The sequence below is a fragment of the Podarcis muralis genome, chromosome Z, assembly GCF_964188315.1.
Source record: "Podarcis muralis chromosome Z, rPodMur119.hap1.1, whole genome shotgun sequence".
Lineage (NCBI taxonomy): Eukaryota > Metazoa > Chordata > Lepidosauria > Squamata > Lacertidae > Podarcis > Podarcis muralis.
In genome coordinates this window covers 15,463,195-15,471,268 of record NC_135673.1, presented here as the reverse complement: position 1 = coordinate 15,471,268, position 8,074 = coordinate 15,463,195, and positions in this window count along the sequence as shown.

Below are 8,074 nucleotides of genomic sequence, written 5' to 3'. Positions count from 1 at the left end.
TTAGCTCTCCTGCGTCAGCACTGCATCTGCACTGGTATCTGTTGAAAGCTGGAATTCTAATGAGAAGTGGCAGAAACTTTCCTACAAGATCCCAGAACATGAAAAAACCGCAGCAAATGTTACCTAGCTTGGCGAGAACTAGGAAGGCGCCTGCTCTCTGGGACAGGAGTTGATGTCATCTTAGAAGCGCCAATCAGAGCTGAAGCTTTGAGGTGGTACAACTTTTTAAAGGGCATCATCAATGTTGTAATCTTCTTGGAAGAATGTAGTCTAGCATTTACTGGTTCATTCCAACAAATTGGTGATTCAACCAATGGAAACTTTTTTAAACTTGTGGAACTGTTCTCCAGGTGGGGCCCCATCCTTCAGGAACATGTGCTAAGTGTAGAGGAGTCACAGAAAAGGAGTGAGAGGCTTCAAGTTCATGATTTGTCCCCTGACTCACAAAATGTATTTATTGCAGAATGCTCGAATCATGTGAAACAACACATTTTGCTTGAGTGACAATCTGTAAAGTACTTTGCAATAATAGTAAATCCACATCAGATTCTTTCTGTATTGAACAAACAACATTTATTTTGAGATGTGCACTTTTAAAAGAAACACAAAATGAGATTCAAGAAAGATTTCTCAAGTTTGCAGATAGTTGCAGTGAAAGAAGGAATCAAATTGCTCAGTTGTGCAGGGACGTGAATAGATTTATTAGTTATTATCTTTCCTTCCTCATATTTGTGAGTTCAGTAGAGTGCATCCCTTTACAGCTTAAAAGAGAAACTTAGACTAGTTTTAGCTTTTTAAATTTAACTAATCCAGGATGCTTTAAAGCAGTTTGGATTCTCCAGGTATTTTCCCCTTTAAAGCAACAATCACAGTAACAGTCTGTAAACAGTAAAAATAACATTTACTCACTCAGAGTTTCTGTTGCAGAATGACAAATACAGCGACTTTGTTCAGGCAGCCTTAAAATTGTAATTCAGTTACAAAGACATGCTTTAGTCTAGTTTAAGATGGTGTCTGAGCAGACATTCTCACATTTCTGGCTTGATAATGAAGATGAAGAGTAAGAGAAGAAAGAAGATGTGCCCAGGCAGGTGGGACAATATATGTGTCTTGGGCACAGTGGGAGTGTCTCTCACAGGGTTTTCTCTAGGAAACTTACAGGATAACTATGAGAGCTTCAGTTCCCAACATGCACCAAATCGTTGGTTTGACTGCATTTTAAATATCCCACAAGTTGATAACTGATACATTGAAAGAACATGCTATTCCTCTCAGTGACCATATTGCTCAAGATTTTGATAATGGGGCAAATAGGGCCAGAAAACACAACAGCGCACATGCAAAAATGGAAGAGAAAAAAGCTCAACAGTCACACACTCAACACATGTTGAAATGATGGTGCTGAAATACCTGAGGCAATCACTTTTTCAAAACAATTCAAACTGTGCAACACCACTTCCATTCCTAAGCAGTGGGAATTAATACAAAACAGTATTGGTTGTTCTCTTTGTGGTATAATAAAACTCCAAAAGTCCGAAACAACATGGCCAGATTGTACTGGACGTGTAAAACCTTTTGCATCTCACTTGCCTGGCATTAAATTAGCACTGGAAGACCTCCTAGAACCAAATTTGACAGCCAAAACAAGCCATAAAGTCCACAGAGTTTTATTATATGTGACATCTTCTGTCTGTATGTTGATGTCAGCTGTATGGTACAAAATATTAGCTGGCATAGATATTTGCAACAAGGTCATTCAAGCTAGAGATGCCACACTGGATGTTGAAGTAGCAAATGTAGAAACTCTCTCACAGAGCTGACAAAACTTGGAAGCAACTGGAAATGCAAGTGGAATGAAGCCAAACCTAAATATAGAAATAAAACTCTTCTCGTAGATGTAATGGAGTTCAGTGCAAGAGGGCAAGGTCACATGATGACAGCACACCTGATGCTAACTTGGAAGAAATGAATGGCACGGATTAAACTCCAGAAGAGGCCTACTTCAGAAAGTGTATGTTTTACGTTTTGGTAAACAATGGTCTAGCAGAATGCAATGCTGTTAAACAGTTGGCAGGGGGGGAAATTGATTTCGTGTGGAAATATCTCACCATGTCTGAAAGTGATGTAGAGGGGGGGAAAGCTTTGTCTTTATCAGAGCGATATCCTGCTGACCTTAATGCTGATAATTTTGGAAAAGAAATGCAACATTTATTCTCAGTACATAAACAAATTTTGTAAATGCACAGTTAAAGCCAATAGAACTGTTGGACAGACTTGGTGACCTGTTTCCAAGTATTTGTGCTACTTCTAGCCACTTCTAGCGAACCAAAGCAGCGCATGGAAATGCTGTTTACCTTTCCGCCGGAGCGGTACCTATTTATCTACTTGCACTTGACGTGCTTTTGAACTGTTAGGTGGGCAGGAGCTGGGACCGAACAACAGGAGCTCACCCCGTCTTGGGGATTCAAACTGCCAACCTGATCGGCAAGCCCTAGGCTCTATGGTTTAGACCACAGCGTCACCCGCGTCCCTTTGTGCTAGCTTAAGAATACTATTAATAATTCCAGCAACAGTTGCTTCTGGCAGAGGTGGATTTAAGGCACTACAACTGGTCCCATCCCCCCCAGAGCTCTGTGCCAAGAGTGAGTCTTCCCAGCTCCTTCCCAAAGCCTTATTATTATTATTAAAGATTTTCTTGGTTTACAAAATTATATGCTTTGTCTCTTTTTACAGGTTGTACAGTCTTTCTTACAAATCAGTTACATTAGTTGTAAGACATTAGTGTTGAGTACAGTATAAGGTTGGGGAAGAAGAGGGGGGAGTGGAGGGGTGGTGAGGCTTATATTTTTTTGTATAGTGTACGTGTGGGATTTTGTGTCAGTGTCAACTGGGTAGGTTCTCTTTCTGTTTATTTATTGCATTTCTTGGTTGTGAGAGGTATTGGAGGTTAGGGTGTGGTTGGTTGTCTGCAGTGTTTGCATTTGTGAGGGGGAGAGGGCTTGTTGAGTCAGGCAAGCCAGATTGATTTGTATGCTGTCAGTGGACTCTTGTTGTCTTGTTGGGCTGTGTATGTGATAAAGGGGAACCATACTGGGTTCTCTAAGTCTATTTAGTGCTTGCCCAGCATTGATAACGAGCTGGGAGGGCTCTGGGACCCTGCCACAGCCTCACACCTCCTTCCCCAAGCCCAGAGCCTCACTTACCCAGCTTTGTGAAGGCAGCTTTGGGCTGGGAGTGGGGGAGGGCATTGTTTAGGCTAGCAGTGTTTCCCAACCTTGGGCCTCCAGCTGTTTTTGGACTACAACTCCCATCATCCCTAGCTAGCAAGACCAGTGGTCGGGGATGATGGGAATTGTAGTTCAAAAACAGCTGGAGGCCCAAGGTTGGGAAACACTGGGCTAGAGACAAGTTTGGGGTAAATTCATTCATCCCTGTCATAGGTGATCTTGAAACCAACCTAGACAGAAGAGCAACAATATATAGGAGTGTATACCTTTTGCTGCCCATCTGTCAGGCTTCCACAGGTGCACCTGGTCCAGCCCTGTCTCTACCTAGCTGCAGGATATCCATCTTAACTAGCAGGTAAGTCTACTCCTGAACTGCTGGTGGGAGCATCTCAAAACAGCCAGAAGCAGGCATTACTCAGGGAAGAATGAAGTAGATACACTCTTAGCACCAGCAGGAGATCCTGAATGTTCACTTACAGAACATACATTTTCGCTTGCATTAGCCGTTCCAAGCGGTTTTAAGGATCCACAAGAAAAAAATTAGCAGGGTAAAAAAAATATGTTCTTAAATAAATCATGAAGGAGGGAGCGCTCTGTTTCATTCCCACAAGCCAGCCAGGTTATTGTCTTCCCATCCCCAGCCTTGGGGTCAGCTCTCTGTCTCCCCGCTCACTACCTGATATGCTGTGGGAGTTTCAAATCAGCTCAGAGCCTGAATGCCACACCGCAGCAAATGGTAAATAAATAAATAAAAAGAAATTTAGTGCCAGCATCAAACAGTAAAAGACATGAGGGAAAAGCTACCTCAAAAAGATTGCAGGGAAGTGATCCACTTGATAAAGAGGTATAATAAAGATCAGGGAGCACATTCATGGAGATCACATACCCTCCAACATTTCTCCAGTGAAAATAGGGGCATGGCCACTAGTCCCATCACCTCCTGGCAAATAGAAGGGGCTGAAATGGAGGCAGTGGGAGATTTTACAGTCACAAAATTAAAAGACGCCTTCTTCTTGGGAGAAAAGCGATGACAAACCTAGACAGCATCTTAAAAAGCAGAGACATCACCTTGCCAACAAAGGTCCATATAGTTAAAGCTATGGTTTTCCCATTAGTGATCTATGGGGAGTTGGACCATAAAGAAGGCTGGTCGCCAAAAAACTGATGCTTTTGAATTATGGTGCTGGAGGAAACTCCTGAGAGTCCCGTGGACTGCAAGAAGATCAAACCTATCCATTCTTAAGGAAATCAGCCCTGAGTGCTCACTGGAAAGACAGATCCTGAAGCTGAGGCTCCAATACTTTCGCCACCTCATTAGAAGAGAAGACTCAAATCAGAAACCGGGATGGCTTATATAATTCCAGGACTGTCCCTGGAAAATAGGGGCACTTGGAGGGTTTTGCCTCCCCATTCTGAAGGAGGAGCCAGAGTGGTCCAGCTTTAGTGGGGAGGCTGTTGTCAAGGCAACCATGACTCACCCAGCTCAGCCTATGTGACATCACTCACTGCTGGCTTCAAAAGCACCAACTGTAACTGATCCAGCAGTTGGTAGTGAGGAGCTGGACCATTAAGAAGGCTAATCGCCGAAGAATTGATGCTTTTGAATTATGGTGCTGGAGGAGACTCTTGAGAGTCCCATGGACTGCTAGAAGATCAAACCTATCCATTCTTAAGGACATCAGCCCTGAGTGCTCATTGGAAGGACAGATCATGAAGCTGAGGCTCCAATACTTTGGCCACATCATGAGAAGAGAAGACTCCCTGGAAAAGACCCTGATGTTGGCAAAGATTGAGGGCACAAGGAGAAGGGGATGACAGAGGACGAGATGGTTGGATAGTGTTCTCGAGGCTACCAACATGAGTTTGACCAAACTGCGGGAGACAGTGGCGTGCTCTGGTCCATGGGGTCATGAAGAGTCGGACACGACTAAACAACAAGGAAAAAATGATACATTTTGGGATCAAATCAGAAACCGGGATGCCTTCTGTAAATCCAGGACTGTCCCTGGAAAATAGCAACACTTGGAGGGTCTGAGACCAGGGGGAGCAAGGTGGGGTAGGGGGTTGCAGGTAGGTAATGTTAGTGAGCAATGCAAGCAGGGGCAACAGGCCCTGGTATTTAAAAAACAAACAAACCCATAAAGAGTTATATGAGCTCTCCTCTGGTACAGAGAAGGAATGCTCAGTCTAAAAATAAATAACAAGATGTATGTGGGCTGTGGCAGTCAGATGTCTGTTGGTTCCCCTTCAGCACATCCGGGCAAATCTTCCAGGTCTGCGTTGCTCCTGTTGATTAAAATGTGGGTAAAAAATCTCCATTCCTCTTCTCTTCCAACACCATGTCCAGCTGGGTGGCAAACTCTGCTGGAAACGCTGAGTACTTTATTACTATATCTTTTCAAAGCTGAGCTCCACAAGGCCCCAGGCCAGCCATGAAACCTCTTTGATACAACTGAAAATTCACTTTTAAAAATAAAATAAAATGTAAGTATGGATGCAATGAATATCCTGGATGTTTGTTTCCCAAAGGCAAAAGTTTTTTTTAAAAAAAATGCATATTTATAATTGAGGATAAGCATCCCAAGTAAAGCAATAGTTATCACAGGTCTGTCTGTGTGAGAGGGGGGGGGGAGAGAGAGAGTAGGTGAAATGGTAGGTTTTGCAATCCTGCTTTATTTTATTTTTACTTCCATTTATGAATTGCTTCCAATAAAAATATCTCGAAGCGATTTAACAATAAGAACATCAACCAAGAGGGCAGCAGCAGCAGTTTCATATATGAAGCAATCCTCAGTCTAATACAGATACAGACCAGGATGAAAAATAAATACATCTCCACTGAAAAGTCTTGGTTTAAAAAGGAATGTCTTCAATAGGCACCGAAAGGACAATCATCTGACTTACTATTATTTCGACTATTTTTACTATTACTATTATTACTATCACCATCATTGTCAATCTTTATTATAGAAATTGTGTCTGTCTGATATATTCAAGAATGAACAGGATTTAGCGATTAATATTGGGGCCATGAACTGGCCAGGACCTGGGGCAAATCTAGGGTTGCCGTATTCTGAAGAACAAAAAAGAGGACACATTTGTCAACTTCTACTTTTAACTAAAAAGGGACGCGGGTGGCGCTGTGGGTAAAACCTCAGCGCCTAGGACTTGCTGATCGCATGGTCGGCGGTTTGAATCCCCGCGGCGGGGTGAGCTCCCGTCGTTCGGTCCCAGCTCCTGCCCACCTAGCAGTTCGAAAGCACCCTTAAGTGCAAGTAGATAAATAGGTACCGCTTTATAGCGGGAAGGTAAACGGCTTTTCCGTGTGCTGCTCTGGTGCTGGTTCACCAGAGCAGCTTCGTCATGCTGACCACGTGACCCGGAAGTGTCTGCGGACAGCGCTGGCTCCCGGCCTCTAGAGTGTGATGAGCGCGCAACCCTAGAGTCTGTCAAGACTGGCCCGTACGGGCAGGGGTACCTTTACCTTTACCTTACTTTTAACTATGGATCTCTAAGACAAGTTTTGCCACCCCAAAACTCTTCAACACCAATTGAAACAAATTCCTTCTTGAAGAAATTTTTTAAAAACCTGGGCAATGCCAACAACATATATTATGCAAATAGAGTAATTTTGCATAATTTCCCACAATCTGCACATTTTTAGATTGAATAATTTATTCTATTTCGCTAATCACAAGGAGGAACAAGCACTTATTGCTAGGAATCAGACAGAGATCCCTCTGGGGTCTGCGCCTTTTCAAACAGGGTGTCCCAGTCTTAAGGACTAGAAACTCACTTTGGTTGTTGTTGTTGTTACTGTGGCGTTTGCCTCTTCGTTTGAAAATGTCTGTACAGGGGAAGAGAAAGGTTTATATGTAGACCAATAGGAAAACCAGAGGCAGAGTCTATCTGTTTATAAAAGGGCTTAACCCAAGGTTTGGGTGTGGGTAGTTGGTTGGTTTTAATGGGTGGGTTGGTTGGTTGGTTGGTTGGTTGGTTGGTTGGTTGGTTGGTTGGTTGGTTGGGAAAGGCAGTTGGAAAAGCAGTTGGCAGGCAGTTGGAAATAGACAGTTAGTGCAATTGGTTCTTGTGTGAGGGGAGGTAGAAGAGATAGAGACAGGATAAAAATAAGACTAAGAGGGTAATGAGTAACAACATTTTGGAATGCAGTTGAAGTTTATTTGTGTCTGCAATAAACTACGCTCATCTTTGTTAACTTAAGAACCTGACTGAGTCTAAGTGATTTACTGGGGAGAACATGGTTGGGGGCTGCGGATTAGTGGTGTACTGGTCAATAGTCTGTGAGACGACCGGGGGCTCCATACAAACGCCACAGTTACAAACTTAGATATTCAGGAAGCTGTATTTTGTGGTCACTATCACATTCTGGAGCAGATCATGGCATATTCATAGGGACGCGGGTGGCGCTGTGGGTAAAAGCCTCAGCGCCTAGGGCTTGCCGATCGCATGGTCAGCGGTTCGAATCCCCGCGGCAGGGTGCGCTCCCGTTGTTTGGTCCCAGCGCCTGCCAACCTAGCAGTTCGGAAGCACTCCCGGGTGCAAGTAGATAAATAGGGACTGCTTACTAGCGGGAAGGTAAACGGCGTTCCGTGTGCTGCGCTGGCTCGCCAGATGCAGCTTTGTCACGCTGGCCACGTGACCCGGAAGTGTCTCCGGACAGCGCTGGCCCCCGGCCTCTTGAGTGAGATGGGCGCACAACCCTAGAGTCTGTCAAGACTGGTCCATACAGGCAGGGGTACCTTTACCTTTTTATTACATTCTGGAGCAGATCATGGCATATTCATACGATTATTTAGGAAGCCAGAAGGAAAAGAGGCCAGCATTCT